This window comes from Macrobrachium nipponense, chromosome 14, assembly GCF_015104395.2.
Source record: "Macrobrachium nipponense isolate FS-2020 chromosome 14, ASM1510439v2, whole genome shotgun sequence".
In the NCBI taxonomy this organism is placed as follows: domain Eukaryota; kingdom Metazoa; phylum Arthropoda; class Malacostraca; order Decapoda; family Palaemonidae; genus Macrobrachium; species Macrobrachium nipponense.
Window position 1 is genome coordinate 2,894,362 of NC_087207.1, and position 19,146 is coordinate 2,913,507.

Sequence of the window (19,146 nt, forward strand, 5' to 3'; positions counted from 1 at the left end):
GTGTGAATACCAGATGTAAAAAACCGTGTATAGATATATAATATATATTTTCATGTATGCATGGATTATTAGCTCTTATGTAAAATATGTGTCCCTACTGTAAGGTTTCATTGCAATATTTTTTACTTTAATAATAATACACGATAACTTTGGTTTCATAAACATAAAAGAACCAATGTTTGTACGATTTCACTCAACATTTGGTAGGCTCAATTACCCCCAAACAGGCCTCCCTCATTTCCTATGTTGTCCACCCATTACAATAGTGTTTGTGTTTTTTTCACAAACGTGAATATTTAACCCCCACCCCATCCCATCCTCCCTATTGTTTCGTGGTCTCCAGCCCCCCCACCCCGCTTCCTTCCTCCTGACTGACAAACTTGCCAGTTGCCAGTGTCAACCACAACCAGCCAGATGGCGGAAGCACTCCCTGGCACCTCCACCTCCACCTCCTCCGGGCCTCATTACTAACTCGACTCTGCCCCGTACATGTGTTAACTGTTTCGTTAGTTATAAGGACATTTCAGCCCATTACTCAGGGCAGTATGAAAGGTTGGTAATATACTGTCAAGATCACGGCAGTGGCCTACTTTAAAATCCACTTCCACGACCCGAAGACGAGGTTCCATGCCTTCATGAAAGCGGCTGCTGAACTCTATCCTCCACCCCTCTAAGGTAAGGTTCCTAATCTTTATGTACTTTGTTATATTGTGTTTTAGTGTTCCAAAGGTTTAGTGCTTTTGATGTCTGTGATATTTAGTGGGAATTATTTACCAGCATATCCCAGCGTGGCTTTACCAACTCGTACCTCTGCCTTCCTCTTCCGGTACCCTCCCCCCACCCCTTTACCGGACATAAGGCTCCCTGTTAGTCTCGTATCCCCACCCCTACCGCATTCAAATATGGCGGTTTGTTTAAGTTTCATGTCCCCAAAGCCAACACTTCGGAAGATTGTTCAGTCGAAGTAGACTATGGCAATTGACGTTTTCCTATGTTATTTTGCTTACTTTACAAGAGTTTAAGGAATATTTTTTTCCGGTCGACTGTAACTATCTGTTATTTACCTTTGAACTTGGTACATCGGACCCCTTGTACTGTCATGTAGTCTTCAGAGGTAAATTACGGTTTAATTACAGTCGACCGAATAAATATTACTTTAAATTCTTGTTCAGCAGGTAAAATAACAAAGGAAAAGGTCAACTGCCATAGCCTACTTTACCGCGGAATGCTGGTTTAGAATTACCGCTGTTACAAAATTTTAGTTATTGCTAAATAACCTTAAAGCCTTGGAGACTGTCATAAATTTTGTGGAAATTACTAGTACTTCGGTAATTATTTCTCTGGAGTGAACCGTTAATCTGATCAAATAGCATTGCAGTTGAGGTAGTATTTTGTCGTCACTCCTTACTGAATCTTTGAAGCAAGACTTTAAGAATGCTTTTCGAAGTAACTGTTCTGATTTTGTGGACCATAATTCCTTTTTCTATTTTCTGTAGCTGTATTCATTCCTAAATTTACATGCGAAAGTCTAGTTTTGCAGTAGTACTCTTGCCTCATAGGAATAGTTGGCTTATGCCCTCATAATAAATTGCAAAAGAATAATAGTATTTTTAATCATTTCGAGAATATACCATGCAATAGTTAAATAAATTTCATGGTAAAATGATCGGAAGCCTTTTTTTGGTTAATAATTTTGCGAATTTTGTTGATTTTCAAATATCCTAGATATGTCAAACATTATCTGGGCAATGTTTTTGTGGTGAGTTTAGGAGCTAGGGATGCCTTAATTGTAGATTTTTTAATTTTTGATACAAGACGTCTGGTCTTGGCAGCAACAGATTAGTGGATATTACGGAAAAATAAATAATTCTCTCCTACTGCTCCAGTGGCTCATAAAGATGTTCAAAGCAGTTTTAACTATCAACTTATCAAATTTGCCTAGTGTAAAAGCCAGAATACCAGTTTTCAGAAATGGTTATATGAAGCGTTGGCTTCTTAAACATTGAATGGCGTTTTTAAATATTCCTAAAAGGTACAAGCTTCAGTTACGGTAACGGAATGCCGAACTATTTTCAAAATCTGAAAAATATTGTTAATCAGAAATAGTAGCAGTTAACTTCTCATCCTCGAATAGAAGTATGGCGTTAACTTGCTTAATTTATATATAAAATAAGTTTCCTTGGGCTTTTTATCGATAAGCATTAGCGAAGTTAAACATGATTCCTGAAGAATTTAATTTTTCTAAATCATGCGTTTTGGGAGAGCGTTTTATGATATTTTTGAAAACCCCTTATTATAACCTTGCGGTTTGCGTGACAGGCGTTTCCGTAGCTGCAGAGCCAGTTTTCATATTCTGGTGTTTCGAGGCATCGTGCTAAATAGCGTAAGCCTCTCTAAGCAGAGACTTTGGTTGTAAATAGTTTTCTATTTTGGTAAAGGAAAATACTGTTGTGATCCGAAGCTCTCCATTTCTCTCATTTTATTTGTACTGAAAGGTTTCATAATTAGGTTTTGTCTGAAGACCTAGAATTTCGTAGGCAATTGGCGATAGTTTGTATTTTGAATGTTCTTAATTGTTTTGAAAATATTAATAAAATTCAAATCTGGTAGGTTTAGTTGTTGTAATTAGTGTTCTAGTCTACAATTAGAGCTACCAAACTACCAGGCCTGCTCTCACACCGCTCGCCCCACCTCCTACCCACCCTTATTCAAAAAGGATGCTAATAGAATGATAGTTACGCCCTAAGAGGATTTTTGAGAATTGCCCAAATTTATCAGTTTTTATTAATGCTCGTTGGGGGTGTTAACTGAGCGAGGGTTGTACAGATGCAGAAAGGGCAACATTATCTTGCCTCTTCAATAACCTGCATCTAGTAATTTTCTTGCTATGACAGCTGGTGTTTTAATCGCATTCCCATGTTGCCAATTCCTGTCAAATATTCTCCAAAATTCCTTGCTGTTAAAGTATCCAGGTCTCACACCTTTTAACTTTGTCAAAATAAACTAATTCTTTAAGTCTTAAATTTCTAGAATTATTCTCGAGTACAGTAAAGAATATGGAATTCACAGTGAAATTGACCAAGGAATGTCACATTTTCAACTGAAGTAATTTTCCTGAAGTGGCAGGTCTTTGGGTTACGGTTTGTTTATCACACTTCTAATCCCTAACAGAGTAGCTGCTAGTTTAATTCTTCAGCTGTTCGTAGGACTTAAGTGCTATTTTATTATACTTTTACGAGAGACTGTGTAGTTAATCTTAAGGAAAAGCTGATCTAAAATATTTACAAATCTGAAGCAATGTATTTCGGTTTCAGTTTACAATATTCTGATCAATATTTTAATGGAATTTATAACTAGTTGTGCAATGTTCTGTTCGTCGTAGGCACGAATATGAAAATGCTCTGCAAATTAAGCCAATGAAATTTTTATAGATTTCTCCTGATTAACTTGCCGTATCCTACAAATGAAGTTGCTACTTAGAGAAGGCAAATTTGTTAAAAGTATCTACTGATGCTGGTAATGTTGAATGATTACATATTGACAAATTTAGTGACTTGGTGGATGTGTTTACTGAAAGGGATTAATCGAATTAGAATTCATAGTATTTTTTCTTGCAAGTTTTCAACTTAAAAATATAAGTCATGCTTTGTGAAATGCTTTCGTACTGAAAGTGTTATTACTAGATTTCTCGTTAGATTGCCTCACTTTTTTTATCTTTAATATGAAAGAAAACTGGCAAAATATCCTTTTGTGTTGACACTCAACATCAGCTCTGAAAGAAAATTGGTAAAATATAATTGTGCGAAGACACTTAGCCGCGGCTTTGCGGAAGCAGACCAAATCTAAATTTAATTGTCAAAAACTTACTATTTTGGTTACGCAATGTCAGACCTCTTATCATTAGTAGAAATTCCAAACAACCTAAAGCACGTTCCAGAAAAAAATCGGCAATATTTGAAGTACATAATCTCTAAACTGCCTAGTTATTTTTTATAGGAATGCTGGTATAAAAGATGGATGGAAAATTCAGTTCAACTATACTTACTCGTAAATAATTTAATTACCATTAGTCTTTAATTGGAAAGTCTCTAAAAGTTAATCTTGGATAACTGTTGTGGTATTAAAGGGGAAGCTAGATTAATTGCATTTTGTTGAGGAATATTGTTTTAAAGTTGTCAGATTGAGTGACAAAATGAACTTTGTATCGTATATTCTTATCTAGTTAATGTGAGCTGGATGTAAAGTATGTTGACTTTAGCTCCAGTTGAAGAGTTCAGTGGTGATACTGAAATGTTAAGTATTTAATGAACTTTATTGCTGTCTACATTTTCCTTTGGAAAAATAAAGCTTTTATAGTGTAACGTATTTACGATTAACTGAATTCTTCAAATTTTGCAGGAAGGTTCTTCGGAGTGGTAGACATCCAATGAATCCTTGTGATGGTCATGATGCGACTTGACAATGCAATCTGATAAGGACTGGAGATGCAGAAGGTAAGGCATAAGAACAGTTGAAGGAAGATAGTAAAATATCAGATTTGGTTATTGAATTTCGGGAAATAAGTTTATAAAATAGAGAGGAATTAGACAATAGTTGAAAAGTGGTCAGCATTCAGAATTAAAATTTTACAGAACCTTGGTAGATGGTATTTTCTGCGACTACATTATAAGGTGTCAAAGGCAATAACAATTTTTACCAGCCTCTCTGAGGAAATAAGATCCAGGGATAGTCGATGACAAATAATTTGGAAGTGTCATGGATGTAACATCAATGCATTAAAGTTTTTTTTATATTTGGTATTCTAAATATCTAATAGACATTAAATTTTTAGGATTTGTACAAGGTTAGTTTCATGCTCTATTCATAGGATGTTCTAAACTGTAATTCTTTAGACTTTTAATTAAGGGGACATGATCTCTTCTGTAATGTTGTTGTTGCTGGTTTTTTTTTTTCCTGAAAGTAAAAAGACTGAACATTTTGTTCATTATTACATCATTATTGTGGTGAAAATGGCAAGTGACAGTAAAAGTGGATTTCCCTCCCCCCCCCCCCCACTCCCCCCCACCCCCCCACAAAGGTAATGGAATTGACTTTCATTGATCAAACAAAGTTTAATGAACTTTAGATTTAATTTTCCTAGCTGACTAAAAAAAACTACGTTAATAACTGCAAGGATTTTAATCGTAAGTAATTTTCAATTAAATCCCAAATATCAGGTTAGGAGCTGAATGACCAAAATAGGTGTCAGTGATTGGGGCTTGTCCCTAATTTCATAATCCATCCAGATATCAGGTTAATTTCTGCCATGCATGAAATTCTCATTTCTAATGTTCACACGTGTGACATAAGCTGATACTCTGAAGCGTAAATTTTAAACTGGAGCATCTTTTTTGCGAAAATTCTTGACCAAATTCCAAAGATGGTTCACAATGGGGGATTAGTAAAGGCAATTTTGCATTTAATACCCTAAGGGAACTGGACTGCGCACAATGTTCAGAAGGTGAATAGAATTAACCCTGTTACTCCTCACTCTCTTCTCCCCCCCGCCTCCGTCTCTTCTCTCCTCCCGCCCTCCTCCGTCTCTTCTCTTCTCCTCTCCCCCCCTCCCTCCCCCCTCCTCCTTCTCTTCTCTCTCTCCTCTCCCCCCCCCTCCCTCAGTTCCTCTCTTCTCCGCTCCTCCCCCCCTCTCAAGTACCTCTCTCCTCCTATCCCCCCCTCCCCCCCTCCTCAGTCTTCTTCTTCTCTCTCCCCCCCTCCTCAGTCTCTTCTCTTCTCCTCTCCCACCCCCCCGTCCTCAGTCTCTTCTCTCTCTCTCTCCCTCCCCCTCGCTTCCCTCTCTTCTCCCCATCTCTCTTCTATTCCTCTCTCCCTCCTCCTCTCTCCCTCCTCCTCTGTCTCTTCTATTCTTCTTCTTTCCATACTACCTTTCTCCCATCCTCCTCGGTCCTCTTTCTTCTTTCTTCTTCTCCCTGCCCCTCGGTTCTCTTCTATTTCTCTTCTCTTCTCCTCTCCTCTCGCCCTCAGCCCCTCGGTCTCTTTATTATTTCTCCTTATATTCCTCTTCTACCCACCACCCTTCCCCTCCCCCGGTCTCTTCTCTTCTATTCTCCCTGATACCCTCCCACCCCTCGGTCTCTTATCTTTCTCTCTTTTTTCTCCTAAGGTATGTCACAACTATGAAAATATATGGTAAATGTGCATACCTAGATGGCTATGAGGGATGATTGCAGAGATCTGCATCCAAAAATATGCAAAAACCTAAAAGAAGGAAAAGGATGTAAGTTCGACAAAAAATGTAATATATGCACCCTGTAGGCCATGATTCATAATCAAATAAATAATCAATTAAGTAATAAAATCCAAAATAAGAAAGAAACAATAAAGAGAGGAATAAAGAATATCAGGTAAAAGAAAAAAGCAAGCCATCAACGAGATATGCAGAGATGTCAGCAAAAAATTTCAAAGCATCAGCTCCAAGATTCTACTCAAGAGATAATAACTGTATTTATTATGCAAGAGGATATTGCAGATACGGAGAAAATTGCAGATTCAGACACAAAATGAATAATTATGATGAAGGAAGATCAAATATTATGGAAAAGTTGGATTTTTTAATGTCAGAATTTCTGGAAAGGAAAAAAAGAAAAACATACCAGAACAGGGAAGAGACATGGGAAAATCCTTATTATTACCAATATTAAATGAAGGAGAAAACACGCAAACCATCTAGTGATGAATGCGCAGGGTTTATATTATTAGTAACTCAAAAAGAAAAATAAGAGTACTTAGAAGAACTAACCCAAATTGAAAAGAAAATAGATATAATGAATAGAAGTGAAACCTGGTATTCCCAAGAGACTGGGAATGATGATCAAATAAAAGGGTTCCAAACTTACAGATCAGATAGAAAAAATAGGAATCAAGGGGGAACCGCAATATATGGGAAAGACAAAAAACAAGGAAAAATATGAGAAGTATAGTAACTCAGAATGTGAACTAATAGCGGTAGAATTTGAATCTGAAAAATTAATGAACATAGTAATATATAGACCTCCTAATACTAAAGAGTTTGACTTGATAATAAAAAAATTGGATGATATATGTAGAAATCACAAGGGCTGCACTATTCTCCTATCTGGAGACTTCAACTTTCCTTTCGTAGACTGGAAAGAACGAATAGGAGATTTTGGTTGTACTTATACATATAAAAAAGAGGATAATAGTATTTGCAGTAGATAAGAGGCAATTCGAAAAGCTATTAGATATGCTACTAGAATACAACATTCAACAAATAAATCACCTGCCAACAAGAAAGGAAAATACTTTAGACCTAGTATTTGTGAAAGAGACGAATTATGTTAAAGAAATAATAGTTTATAATGCGAGTATTTCAGACCATAATGTCATAGAATTAACAGTCTATTCCAAAGCAAGTGAAAACAGAGATAAGCAAGAAAAAAATGAAAAAGTAAAAGGGAAGGATATGGAAAATACAACTTCTATAGTAAAAATATAAAATGGGTCAGAATTAAATGAAGAATTAAACAAAGATTGGGATAACATTTTTGTAAGTGATGACATAAGGGTAAATACGGAGATATTATATATTAGAGAAAATAGTAGATAAATATATACCGAAGAAGAAAAGTAAACATCAGTCATGCATACCAAGAGACAGAAGGATCTTGTTCCAGAAAATCAGAAAGTGGAAAAAAGGTCTTGCAAAAGAAAAAAATGCATGGAAAGTTATAGAACTAAAAAGTAAGATAGAAAATGCAGAACAAAAGATTATACAATCAAAAGAAAATTAAAAACGGGACTTGGAAGAAAAAACCCTAATAAATATCGAGCAAAAACCCCTAAAACTATATCCTCATACGCGAAAAAGATGAATAAAAGAAGAATAGAAATAGGCCCTCTAAGAATTGAAGAGGGAATTAACGAATGAAAAAAGGAAATTTGCAACATATTGGTTAGAACGATATAAGAGAGAATTCACCCCTAGAATAGATAATGAAGATAATGATATAGAAGTAAGGGACGAAAATAGTGAATATTTAGCTCACATAGATATTAATGAAGCTGATATTGTGCAGGCTATTACTGAAATTAAAAATGGAGCTGCAGCAGGGCCTGATGGAGTTCCTGCTATTTTGTTAAAGAAAGTAGTTCATTCTATCGCAAAGCCACTTGCAATATTATTAAGACAAAGTGTAGATACAGGCAAGATTTATGATGACGCACAAATTAGCATATATTAACCCCTACTTTCAAAAGTGGATCAAGACTAGAGGCAAGTAATTATAGGCCTGAGTCTAACATCACATATTATGAAAGTGTATGAAAGGGTATGAAGAAAAATATTATGAAACATTTAATAAAACAAAAAATAATTTGTTTAATATAGGACAACATGGTTTCGTACCCGGAAAAAGTACACAAACCCAACTGTTAGTCCACCGTGAGAACATATTCAAAAATATGAAAAGCGGAAATGAAACAGATGTGGTTTATCTAGACTTTGCAAAAGCTTTTGAAAAGGTAGACCATAATATATTAGCGAAGAAAATTAGAAAACACAATATCGTGGATAAAGTAGGAAGATGTTGAAAGAATTTTTACACAACAGAAAACAGATAGTTATTGCAAACGATGAGAAATCGGATGAAACCAAGGTAATATCCGGTGGTGCCACAAGGTACGGTGTTAGCTGCAATACTGTTTGTTTTATGATTGAAGACATAGACAGTAATTGTTAAGATTCGGTAGTGAGTAGTTTTTGCCGATGACACAAGAATAAGTAGAGAAATTACTTGTGAAGAAGATAGGAACGCTCTACAAAGAGACCTTAACAAAGTATAGATTGGGTAGAGGTAAATAGATGGTATTTAACTCTGATAAATTTGAATCAATAAATTATGAGACAGAGAAGGAAAGCTATATGCATATAGGGGACCTAATAATGAGACAATCACAACCTAAGGAAGCAGTAAAGACCTTGGTGTGATGATGAATAGGAACATGTTATGCAATGATCAAATAGCAATTCTATTGGCAAAATGTAAAGCAAAAATGGGAATGTTGTTAAGGCACTTCAAAACAAGAAAAGCTGAACACATGATTATGCTTTATAAAACATATGTTCGTAGTCCACTTGAATATTGCAATATGATATGGTAACCCACACTATCAAAGGATATTGCACAAATAGAGAGTGTACAAAGGTCCTTTACAGCTAGAATAGAAGAAGTTAAGGACCTTGACTACTGGGAAAGACTACAATCCTTAAAATTATATAGTCTAGAAAGGAGAAGAGAACGCTACATGATAATTCAGGCATGGAAACAGATAGAAGGAATAGCAGAAAACATCATGGAACTAAAAATATCAGAAAGAGCAAGCAGAGGTAGATTAATAGTGCCCAAAACTATACCAGGAAAAATAAGGAACGCACACAGGACATTAATCCACTACGCACCAGCATCGATAATGCAGCGTCTATTCAATGCGTTGCCAGCTCATCTGAGGAATATATCAGGAGTGAGCGTAGATGTGTTTAAGAATAAGCTCGACAAATATCTAAACTGCATCCCAGACCATCCAAGATTGGAAGATGCAAAATATACCGGAAGATGTACTAGCAACTATCTGGTAGACATTAGAGGTTCCTCACACTGAGGGACCTGGGGCAACCCGAACAAAATGTAAGGTCTGTAAGGTAAGGTCTTCTCCTATCTCCCTCCCCCTCGGTCTCTTCTCTTCTCTTCTCTCCCTCCCCCTCCCCCTCGGTCTCTTCTCTTCTCTTCTCCTCTCCCCCTCCCCCTCGGCCTCATCTCTTCTCTTCTCTCCCCCTCCCCTCCGGTCCCCCTCGCCTTCTCTTCTCTTCGCTTCTCTTCTCTTCTCTCTCTTCTCTTCTCCCCCTCGGTCTCTTCTCCCCCGTCTCTTCTCTCCCTTCCCCCTCGGTCTCTTCTCCCCCGTGTCTTCTCCTCCCCCCTCTTCTCCTCCCCCCTCTTCTCCTCTTTTAACTCTTGATAAATTTGAATAAATATATTATGGAGATAGAGAAGGAAAGCTATATGCATATAGGGGACCTAATAACGAGACAATCACTAATAAGGAAGCCGTTAAAGACCTTGGTGTGATGTTGAATAGGAACATGTTATGCAATGATCAAATAGCAATTCTATTGGCAAAATGCAAAGCAAAAATGGGAATGTTGTTAGGGCACTTCAAAACAAGAAAAGCTTGAACACACGATTATGCTTTATAAAACATATGTTCGTGGTCCACTTGAATATTGCAATATATGGTACCCACACTACCAAAAGGATATTGCACAAAGTGTACAAAGGTCCTTTACAGCTAGAATAGAAGTAGTTGAGGATCTTGACTACTGGGAAAGACTACAATTTTTAAAATTATAGTCAAGAAAGGAGAAGAGAACTCTACATAATTCAGGCATGGAAACAGAATTAATTGTCGATAACATCTTGGAGCTGAAAATATCAAATAGCAAGCAGAGGTAGATTAATAGTGCCCAAAACTATACCAGGAAAACTAAGGAAAGCACGCAGGACTTTAATCCACTACGCACCAGCATCGACAATGCGTTGCCAGCTCATCTGAGGAATATATCAGGAGTGAGCGTAGATGTGTTTTAAGAATAAGCTCGACAAACACCTAAGCTGCATCCCAGACCATCCAAGATTGGAAGATGTAAAATATACCGGAATATGCATTAGCAATTCTCTGGTAGACTAATCTAGAGGTGCCTCACACTGAGGGACCTGGGGCAACCCGAACAAGATGTAAGGTCTGTATGGTCTGTGAGGTCCTCCCCCCTCTTCTCCTCCTCCCTCTTTTCTCCCCTCTTTCCCCCCTCTCTTCTCCTCCCCTTCCTCCGATAGCAGACCTGTGCAGCACAGGCAGTTGAACTCAGGATAAATGCAGTGGCAGCATTGCAAGTTAGAAGATCGAGGAGGGTGACTCAACTGCTAGTTGAATGTGGAGTTTCCTAACACCCAGATCGGTACTTGGGTCATTAGAAGTTATCTTCCATCTCCTTTGTTTCTTCAACGGCACTTGCACCCCTCCCGCTATTCTATTTCTAACTTGAACATTGAGGAATACAATTCGGAATTATGATTTTGGTTTTTTCAATTTACAAATTTTTCATCAGAACATTTCAACTTAATTCCTTAATTTGTAGTAGTAATTGTTACTCGTTGAAAGTGGTTTTCGCGCTCGGCTGCCAATCCGGTGGCCATAAGTAAGATTCTCGGCTCTGCCAACGCGGAATCACAGGAATTTATTTCTGGAGAGGAAATTAATTTCTCGATATGTGGTTCGGATCCCACAATAAGCTGTAGGTCCCGTTGCTAGGTGACCAATTGGTTCCTAGCCACGTCAAAATATCTAATCCTTCGGGCCAGCCCTATGAGAGCTGTTAATCAGCTCAGTGGTCAGGTAAAACTAAGAACTTACTTAACTTTGTAGTAATATGAAATTGCTTTGTGATAGTTTATAGGCATGATTTAGTTTTGTAGTTTACCATGTATTTACAATTTATTGGGTTGATGAAATTAAGATTACATGGAAATTTTTCTCTTACAGGATGGGCAGGAGTGGCATTAAATGCAACTGGACTTTAGCATTAGTATGAAATTGGCCTTTCAAGAATGTTCAAGCAACCAGATTTTCGCTAAGTTGCTGAAGTAGGAGAGATGACAGCTTTACAGGAAGCACAACTAAGACAATGTCATTGGTTAAATGAAGCACTACTCCCATTGTCATAATTTTTCAGAATTCGCTGAGATTTCAAATTTTTAAATTCTGAGGTGTAATTACTTGTCAGAACTGTTAGTTTTATATCTAGTCACTCCTTTTGTAATATGAACTTGCATTGGCATAAAACATGACAGCTTACAACTAGACCTAGCCAATTTGGTTAGATATGCATCGTGAACAATGTTTTGTCTGCTTTTCTGTCAATTCCTATATTGCTGTTCCTAACAATTTTGAATAATCTAAATTTTTAAAACGTGTGGGTCTTGGTTGTTGGCCCATACACTTAAAAGCAGAGATTGCAATAATTTAACCTCGCTCGCCTGCAAGCTGTTGGTCGTATTAGGTCAAAATGGATGGAACTTTACGTTTTTTTCTTTTTTGAAGACCTATTTCGTCCTTAGATTTTTTTTTATTCCGACTTTTATCTTGAAACCCTCCCTTTATGCCCCTTCCACACTAGGGGCAAATGCAACGGGCACACACTTACCAATTTCGCAAATGGATGGCGATCACGAGTGTGTCCAATTCCATAGGTTCGCCTACCTGTGACTACTGCCTGCCTTGGACTGTTTCACCTGGTAACACTGTTTAAAAGCGAGAGAATTACGGGCAAATCTAGTGCCCGTCGTGTCTTTGCCACTTGTGTGGAAGGGGCTTGACTGCACGCTCCCAAGCTGGAGGCTTCATAGGTGTAGATTGTTGCTGATGAAATCTTGTATTTGCAAGAGTACACTGCTTCACCCGGCTTGACTGCAGTGCCTAAGCTAATGGCACTAGGTGCATCTATTGCTTCCATTTTTGTAGGTTTTGACTTAACTTTTGTCTTGCTCGATTCTTTGGTTATTCTTCCTTTGGATCCTTTGCAATCCTCTTTTGCTTTTAGTCTTTCATTCGTTATCTTTTTATTCCCTTACCCCTGTCTCCTCTTGCGAGACTATAAGCCGTCTTTGTAATTATTTTGATTATATTTTCCAAAGCTCTTTTCCCTTCAATCCTCTTTTTCAATTCTCGTTTCATTTTACTAACAACGCTCTCTACATCTCCCCCATAATAAATCCTCCAGTTTCAATCTCGTGTATTCACATGACTTTGTCCTTACTTCCCTTCCGTCCGCCTAAATCTTTTAACCGGAACTTGCAATTTCTGCTTTAGTCCCTACTTTTCTCTCTATTGTAAATAGTAATTTACAAATCTCATCTGTTTTGACACTTGGCCTTAACCCCTTATTCTTTTAAAATCATGGGGTCTCTTGAGTTCATTAGTTACCTTGTCATTGCCATTGCGTTTTAAATCTTTTCCTTTCATTCAATAAAACATTTCGCTTGATTAGTTTTTCCACTGCACTATTGGCTCTGTCGAGCGTCCAGTGCTTTCATTAGAGTAAGTTTTTGTTAATCGCTTGTTTCGTACGTCAGAGGTTGAACGCTCCCAGTAAATTCTTCTAGAAACTTTGAACAGTCTAATTTATGCTAACACCTTTTATAAAACGGTATGAATGGTAAATATAGTTTTCGAAAGGGACTCTGAAGTTGCTGTTAGCTTAGCTATGTTTTTATACATAAATTCGTGGTTTAAGCATTTCTAGCGTTGCATTTATACGAAGGCGCTATAGATTTTTTTTTGTGGGGGTGGGTTGGCCTTGTTAACAGAGGTGTTTTTTTTCCCTTTATATGCAGATTGAGAAGTTTTTGCTAAACGTGAATTTTATTTTTTGATGTGCCAGATTAGCACTCTACCCAGGGGTTTCTCCCATTGCTTATCTGCACAAAATAATAAAAAAATTTTAAACTAATATTTTGAACCAAGCAACCTTTCATATGCAAATTCATTAATCTTAGATTGGCTGAAAGTCAATTTAACTTTGAAAGATCAATCATGATCGTTGGCAATAGGTAGTTGATTCATGGGGATATGAATTAAATTCTCGTTTAGATTTTACTCTAAAGAAATGTGGTGATTCTCGCTATTGCGTTAGAGAATTTACAGTAAATGCTCAATGAAATTCTTAACATGCTAATTTTGAAAGCAATGCAGTTTCTTTCGTAGGCTGTATACCATAATAGCAGTGTAGTTTAGGTACGTTCTTTACAGTTAAATTTCTGATTACCAAATTTTGTGATGAAAGTCACTGGCACCTCTTTCGAACCTCGTATCTAAAACTTTTGTGGGTCTTGACGCACTAGTTTCTATTATCTCATTGCATGTATTAATAGATGATTTTGGAACGTGCACTGAACAAGGAATTACTACAGGAGTGATTTTTTATCATTGCTTTGTTACATTGTTTGCATATATAAAAAATTGAGTAATTATTTGCACCGTAAAAATTTGATTAGAATGATTTTGCATGACATTAAAGGAAATTAAAATCTATGGATTTCCGCAAAGGTATTTTTCACGTTGAATGCTATGTAGCCTACTGTTTATCAAGCAATGCCAACGATAAGTTAGAACAGAATTACTACAAACTGAACATTTTCCAGAGTTGTCACTTGCTGTATTTGTCCTTGGTTTACAAAATTACTTTTGAATGTAAATTGTATAAAGTATATATTCACGCAGTCTATCTTGGGAAATAAAAATGAGTAATGAATTATCTTTTATTTACCATGCCAAAACGGTACAAATAAATCCTTAAAGAAAAAGAGAAAGTATGGGAAAACAGATGACTAAAAAATACCAAAGAAAACTAGAAATTATGTGAAAACAAATGACTATAAAAATTTTTTTTTTGAAGTCCATAGTCAAGAGTGTTCTCCTTAACCGGCTCCCCACCCTCACACCCCTACCCCAATTCCTCCCCCAGCTACAGCCTACAGCTGACAGCATAACTCTCTAGAAGGGCCTGGTACATGAAATTATCCCATTTTCTTTTCTCCGTCCCGATTGTCGTTAATTTCCAACGTGAAGTTCGTCCAATTACTGATGCAAATCGGCAAGAGTCATGTATGTTCCCACGTCAATACAAGTGTCAGAAGGGTCTAAGTAACTATATTATGTAATGTAGTTATGGTGACAAAGAGTTGCCTGCGATGTACTTTTCCAGTAGCCATAACAGGAGGCATGCCAGTTTAATATATGCTTTCAATGGTTTATTACTTTAAATCTTTTTTCAAGTAATCACTAGGTGTAGTTTGCCGATGGGAACTTTTGAAAAAAGATAAGTAAAACTATTGAAATCCGACACAGTCTTTTATTGTAGAAGGTTTAATGTTATAAAAAAAGTTTCAGTGCGATGAATTTTGTAAGTAATATTGTTAACTGTGAACACGTCAGCACTAAGACAGGGATTTGCAGTTCTTAGTGTAAACCTCCGAAAAGAAAATGGAAAATTTTCATCACTAAAGAAAACGAGAACTACTTCCATCCAAACCAGTAACTTAAGAAAAAGTGTCACTTGAAAGAAGAACCTTACGGTTTTCTCAAAATGCGTTTGCTTTTGTAGTACTCTTACAACCCAGAATTTTGTCAGATTTGCCATGACTGTGCAATTTATTATCTTTAAGAAAAAGGAAAAGGAAAGCCCACCAAGGCCCCTCCCCTGTCCCGCCTAGTAACAAAATCTCGGGCAATTATTTTGTTTCTGAATAAACAACGTTACTAGGTCATTGAATGCTTCCCCTTTCCTTCCTTTTTTAAAACTTTTATTAAAATTTTACAAACAACATATACATTACTATGACCTGAACAACATGAAAATTACTTGGGACTTAGGGAATTTGAAAGTGAATAAAGCATCAGTAACTTGAAGGTACATTTAAAAATCTAATGGAATTCAGGAATGAACGACTTCTCAAATGAAAATTTTCAAGTAACAAAAACTAATAATTAGAATCTGAAACTGCCATCCTGAAGTCTGGGTATGCAATTTCAGCACCAATCTATTGCACAAAGGAGACACTTGTAGCATGGCCAACTCGGTGGCCATGCTTCTAGCCCCTTCAAAAGCAGACAAGGTCACACGAAAGGTCACTGTGTCCATGGACTCTGCCCCATCGCCTGTCCCTGATTGAGTCGGGTAAAGAGGAGGAGACGGGCATGGGTACTGCCCCGACCACTCCTGGTTCCCTCCCCCAACGGAGCAGCCAGATCGGACCGAAGTCACATTCCCCGGTACACGTGGACCACCGAATCACTTCAGGTTCGTCTGTGTGATAAATTCCTTAAACAAGAACCATCTTCCAAGAGATCCAAACGAAGGCCAACTGACCACCACTTTTTCAAAGCCAACATACGAGACTCCACAAAGGAAAGCCATCTTTGTTTACACGAATAAAAACTCACATAATTTGTTTCAAATTTGTTTACACCAGTTAAAACAAAAGAGAAGAGACTTAACAAAAGAATAATAAATACTTATGACGAGGTGATAAGAAAAATAAGACTGCATACAAAGTTTTCTTCACAAATAAAGACTTGAATGGCAAAAAACGTACTAATAGCAACCACCTTTTCCAAATCATTACAGAGCCAAAAGACTGAAATAAAAATGAAAATGCCAACCATTTTTTCCAGATCAATGGAGCATCAAATGAAAAGCAATACTGCCCTAAACACAACCATCTTTTCTATGGCTGTATAGACAACAAAGAACAAATGCAGTTCATGAAATGAATGGTTTCCCAGTGGTAACTAGACCAATATAGTAAAGCAACATTCCAATAACATTCAAAATTATTTCTTTTGGTTAAAAATGACTGAGTTTCGAGTGCTTGTTTAGATCAATTTGTTTTGAATGGTTGTTTAGATAAATTCGCAAAACATATATAGATTTCGTGATTCCCTCGTGTTTCTAACCACACTTCTTACGATTCCTTCTCAAGAATGATAATTATTAATGAATTAACTTCAATAAATGCAATGCTCATTTTTAAATTTAACCCTGATGAAACCAAGACTAGCAAGATTTACAAAGCAAATTTCGACCACTGAAAGGTAAAAGTACGCCAGTGGACATTCTTTCCAAATTGATAGATCTGCTTATGAAAAGCATGAAAGTAACAGGGTTTACGATGAACAAATTAACACAATATTTACATGCTGATCATCACAGAAATGGAGAACTCGTCGGAATGGGGGAATCCCAAGTTAACTGACTTCACCTTGCCAAAGCCACTTGCCACCTTGTTGTTTTGTTTGTTTGTTTGTTTGTTTGTACTGTGTTTTTACGTTGCATGGAACCAGTGGTTATTCAGCAACGGGACCAACGGCTTAACATGACTTCCGAACCATGTCGAGAGTGGACTTTTATCTGCCACCTATTTAAAGTCAAGAAGTTTCTGAAAGCAAATACCCAAACCAACGGTACAGAGATCAACAACCTACTACCGCAGACTTAGGCAAGATCAGATGAACTTCTGAAACTATATCTTTCTATATCTGACCTTTCGGACCGAAATCCTTAAGGGGCCCACTCAGTCTAATAATACTGTCTACTTCATTGCCAAATTCTTCTCATTCCATCTTATGTAACTTGCCCATCAAGGCCAAGGAAAATGATTGTCAGGTTGGCATTTTGGCTTCTTTTTTTAAAAAAAGAATGCAACGCTCCCCTAACGAACGCTAGCTAAAAGCTCTGTATTGCATTCCATCTTGATATTAAAAGAACTTCTCCGATACATAAGGCTTACATCAGCATCAACTTCAGAGAATAAGAAACTTCCAGAGGGCATGTAATGAAGAGTTATAACTACTGTAGATAATGGAACGCCAAGGAAACAATAACTATTATTGGCAATGGAAGATATTATGTAGCAAAGGACAAGCGCTGGGACCTATGAACTCATTCAGCGTTGAAAAGGATACCGGGAGTAGAAGGTCTGAAATGTGCAGAAGAGAGAGGAAAGGAAATGAAAGAAAGAGAAAATGAACAGAGGTCCAGTAAAAAAAAGGAATGGAAGGGGTTGCAGCTAGTGGCCTAAGGTACGTTGCAAAAAACCTCAAGTAATCTCTACAAAGGGGCATAGAGGCTTGCAGAAACGGAATTCGGTAAATTGCTCGAAAACAAAATGCTCGAAAGCAATTGCTCGAAAAATTGTTACTCGAACTCTCAATTGCTCGAAGCCGAACTATCAATTGCTCGAAAGACCGATTTCTCGAAAGCCGAACTATCAACTGCGCGAAAGCCAATAAACATTAACTAAGTATCATTATCTTAACCATTAAACCATTTTCTAAACCGTTATCTGAACTTTTGTTTATTTCATTAGTTTTCCTTGTATTCCCATAACTTTCGTTAGAAACTCCGAACCATAAAGATGGATTTAAGTTTTGTACAAAGTGAAAAAGGAAAGAAGAAATTGTGTTTAGATCCCTGAAGAGTTTACAACTACAAACAAAGGGAATCATTTCTTATCTATGACTCAGGTCCAACGAATGCTCGGATATTGATTTTTGACAACAAAGAATCTCGACATCTTAGTTTCAATCAGAGCACTGGTATGCTGACGGAACCTTTAAAACTGTTCCCTCGATTTTTGGTCAACTCTATACAATACATGGTGTGAAATCGGGTATAATTATGCCTCTTGTATACGCATTGTTACTAACAAAACTGAAGAAACCTATAAGAAGTTCCTTGTGGCTTTAAAAGAACAAATTCCTACATTCCAGCCTTTGACTATAATAATCGATTTTGAAACTGGCGATGGTTAAGGCAATTGAGCAAGAATTTCCAAGATCTAAAATTCGTGGGTGCTTTTTTTCATTTTGTCAGAGCCTTTATAGAAAATACAAGGAAGTGGACAAAGACTAGTACGACACTAATGCGGAATTTGCTCTTAAAGCACGTGTATTATCGGCGTTGGCGTTATACTACCGGTACGCATTGTTGTGGCAACATTTGAATTTTTAACAGAAAACGACATTTTTCCTGCTGAACTTCAAGGAGTGGTCGATTATTTTTAAGATACCTGGATTGGACGACCATACAGACGTAACCGTAGGCGTGCTCCTATATTCAAACACGAAATGTGGAACTGTTTTGACTACGTCAAGGAGGGAATGCCAAAAACAAATAATGCTATTGAGGGATGGCTCACAGTATCCAACATCAAGTAAGTCTTGTCATCCGTCGATTTGGAAGTTATAGATGCCTTAAAGCGAGAACAAAGTTTACAGGAGATGCGAACCGAGCAATTTTGTGCGGAGGTGTGAATGAAGATGAAGCAGAAAAAAAATACCGTGATTGTACACAAAGATTGCAGAATATTGTATCTTTTTATAGTGACACGGAACATGTTGAAGAATATCTAAGTGTTGCTCACAATATTTCATATTAATAAAGTATCGAATAAAGTTTCGCATCCCCGTTTTTAATTGTAAAGCCAAAATGAATTTATGTATTATAACTTTTTTTTT

The 19,146-nt window shown here is 37.1% G+C and overlaps 1 long non-coding RNA gene across 1 annotated transcript; it reads left to right on the forward strand.

Annotated features, from left to right (window-relative positions):
- The first annotated feature begins 488 nt into the window (after window positions 1-488).
- LOC135226055 (uncharacterized) lies at window positions 489-12,103 on the forward strand. The gene is made up of 3 exons (XR_010317126.1): window positions 489-675; window positions 4,399-4,493; window positions 11,614-12,103. It is a non-coding gene; the product is annotated as an uncharacterized LOC135226055 (long non-coding RNA).
- Window positions 12,104-19,146: the final 7,043 nt, after the last annotated feature.